This window comes from Oncorhynchus keta, unplaced genomic scaffold (genome assembly GCF_023373465.1).
Source record: "Oncorhynchus keta strain PuntledgeMale-10-30-2019 unplaced genomic scaffold, Oket_V2 Un_contig_7328_pilon_pilon, whole genome shotgun sequence".
NCBI lineage: Eukaryota > Metazoa > Chordata > Actinopteri > Salmoniformes > Salmonidae > Oncorhynchus > Oncorhynchus keta.
Genome location: NW_026289393.1, coordinates 91,496 through 95,218, shown reverse-complemented (window position 1 = coordinate 95,218; position 3,723 = coordinate 91,496).

Here is a 3,723-nt window from a genome sequence, read left to right as displayed (position 1 = left end):
TCTGTGAGTGTCAATTAAAACTAGTCCTTTCGCTCTTTTCTATCCAGAGGCAGAACATGGCTATGCATCAGTCAAACGCCTAAAATTAAACTTTGCGTTTACAATCTCATTGATTTCTTCGTTTTGCCTGTCATTGATTTCCCAAGGCAATAGTCTATGAAAACATACGTTTATGTCACAGTCTTGGCAAGGAGTGGACCAAGGCGCAGCGTGAGTATAGTTCCACATATTTATTTAAGTGAAACTAACAAAACCAAAATAACAACCACCGTGAGGGACGTAGTGCCCAAACACACTAACAAACAACACAAAACACAGGTGGGGAAATAGCTCCCTAAATATGAACCCCAATCATAACGAAGGCTGAGAGGCTTACGTTGCCAACTTCCCTTGCTTCATTTGGACCAACGATAAATATGGCAGCGCCGATTCCCGGAAGGGCACAAGGTTAAGTAGAGGAGGGTGTTTTATGACTTAGAAACACAGCACAGATTTCAGTCCTGGAGGTGTGATCCCTGGCAGATTTGGTTATTGATGATTGTCCCCCATGAGCCACTGTACACGTGATAGCCTATTTCACAATCTAAGATGATTCAAGAAATCTGTACATTTTTACATTTTTTTTTGTTGCCAAGGATGTTTTATTTGCGCAATTTTACAACTAATTAAGTTGTTTTGGTGCAGTATTTCTCAAGTAAAATAAAACAGGTCTGTCTCACTGTCTGTGCTAGTGGATAGAGAGCTGCAGCTGTTCACCTTATGTTAGTGAGCAAATGGACATCGTCAAAATCAAAACCCAACTGTCATTTACCCGTTGGGACTCACGGCTCTTCCAAACTCTGTTTTAGACAGACTGACTTGATCCTATTTACACTTTGTAGTCAAGGTTGACCCTAAAACAATTGTTTGTGAATCATATCGATGCCACAGCCTGTTGTCAAAGGGATTTGTTGCTTTTTAAAGGCAGTTGCTTTTTAAGGTCTTAATTCATTTCATCTCTAATTGCAACTGGGCTTTTGTTTTATTTAGTAAAGTAAGTAGCCTTATCCGAGTCAGAACGGCCCGTAGGGCAGGAGTCCATCTCCTGTTTCTGTAGAGGGAACCAGAACGGCCCGTAGGGCAGGAGTCCATCTCCTGTTTCTGTAGAGGGAACCAGAACGGCCCGTAGGTCAGGAGTCCATCTCCTGTTTCTGTAGAGGGAACCAGAACGGCCCGTAGGGCAGGAGTCCATCTCCTGTTTCTGTAGAGGGAACCAGAACGGCCCGTAGGGCAGGAGTCCATCTCCTGTTTCTGTAGAGGGAACCAGAACGGCCCGTAGGGCAGGAGTCCATCTCCTGTTTCTGTAGAGGGAACCAGAACGGCCCTTTGGGCAGGAGTCCATCTCCTGTTTCTGTAGAGGGAACCAGAACGGCCCGTAGGGCAGGAGTCCATCTCCTGTTTCTGTAGAGGGGACCAGAACGGCCCGTAGGTCAGGAGTCCATCTCCTGTTACTGTAGAGGGGACCAGAACGGCCCGTAGGTCAGGAGTCCATCTCCTGTTTCTGTAGAGGGAACCAGAACGGCCCGTAGGGCAGGGAGTCCATCTCCTGTTTCTGTAGAGGGAACCAGAACGGCCCTTTGGGCAGGAGTCCATCTCCTGTTTCTGTAGAGGGAACCAGAACGGCCCGTAGGGCAGGAGTCCATCTCCTGTTTCTGTAGAGGGAACCAGAACGGCCCATAGGGCAGCAGTCCATCTCCTGTTTCTGTAGAGGGAACCAGAACGGCCCGTAGGGCAGGAGTCCATCCCCTATTTCTGTAGAGTGGAACCAGAACGGCCCGTAGGGCAGGAGTCCATCTCCTGTTTCTGTAGAGTGAACCAGAACGGCCCGTAGGCCAGGAGTCCATCTCCTGTTTCTGTAGAGTGGACCAGAAAGGCCCGTAGGGGCAGGAGTCCATCTCCTGTTTCTGTAGAGTGGACCAGAACGGCCCGTAGGGCAGGAGTCCATCTCCTGTTTCTGTAGAGTGGACCAGAACGGCCCGTAGGGCAGGAGTCCATCTCCTGTTTCTGTAGAGTGGACCAGAACGGCCCGTAGGGCAGGAGTCCATCTCCTGTTTCTGTAGAGTGGACCAGAACGGCCCGTAGGGCAGGAGTCCATCTCCTGTTTCTGTAGAGTGGACCAGAACGGCCCGTAGGGCAGGAGTCCATCTCCTGTTTCTGTAGAGTGGACCAGAACGGCCCGTAGGGCAAGAGTCCATCTCCTGTTTCTATGGTGTGAGGCAGCTTAATGTACAGTACACCTCCTGGATAAAACACTCGTCTATGGCAGGTTCTAGTTTACAAATAGTTGTAAATAGGAAATTCCCATCTGACCAAAAGAGGACGAGGACCCATCCAGAACAGACCTTTACTGGGAGCTGCCCAGGAGGAGACTCATCATCTGCCAACAATTGAGGGACGGCAACTGATTTCAGTAAGTCAATTTTAATGAATCTGTATCTATAAAATATATATATATATATAGAACCAATAAAATGTAACATGAAGATGTAGAAGGAGGGTACAACTAGCTTACAAAATAACACAAGGCGTTTTTGAATAAGGGGTGTTATTTACATGTATGGGAAGCAGCAAGACCAATATAGAGAATATAGAGAATAAAGAGACCATAGAGAATATAGAGAACATGACAGACCAATACTGGTTCATAACATTTAACAGACCAATACTGGTTCATAACATGACAGACCAATACTGGTTCATAACATTTAACAGACCAATACTGGTTTATAACATGTAACAGACCAATACTGGTTCATAACATTTAACAGACCAATACTGGTTCATAACATAACAGACCAATACTGGTTTATAACATAACAGACCAATACTGGTTCATAACATAACAGACCAATACTGGTTCATAACATAACAGACCAATACTGGTTCATAACATGACAGACCAATACTGGTTCATAACATAACAGACCAATACTGGTTCATAACATTAAACAGACCAATACTGGTTCATAACATAACAGACCAATACTGGTTCATAACATGACAGACCAATACTGGTTCATAACATAACAGACCAATACTGGTTCATAACATAACAGACCAATACTGGTTCATAACATGACAGACCAATACTGGTTCATAACATAACAGACCAATACTGGTTCATAACATAACAGACCAATACTGGTTCATAACATTTAACAGACCAATACTGGTTCATAACATTTAACAGACCAATACTGGTTCATAACATTTAACAGACCAATACTGGTTCATAACATTTAACAGACCAATACTGGTTCATAACATTTAACAGACCAATACTGGTTCATAACATTTAACAGACCAATACTGGTTCATAACATTTAACAGACCAATACTGGTTCATAACATGACAGACCAATACTGGTTCATAACATGACAGACCAATACTGGTTCATAACATTTAACAGACCAATACTGGTTCATAACATTTAACAGACCAATACTGGTTAATAACATTTAACAGACCAATACTGGTTTATAACATAACAGACCAATACTGGTTCATAACATTTGACAGACCAACAACTCACCAGTATTCTTCTCTCTAAGCTGAGACCTTGAAACAGAGATATCTCTTTCTCTAAACAAGGTTGTGGGCATACTGCCATATTGCAGATACTGACAGTTAGGATTCGTTAAATCAGTCACTTGCATGAACACAGAAATTGGTTATTAGAACTG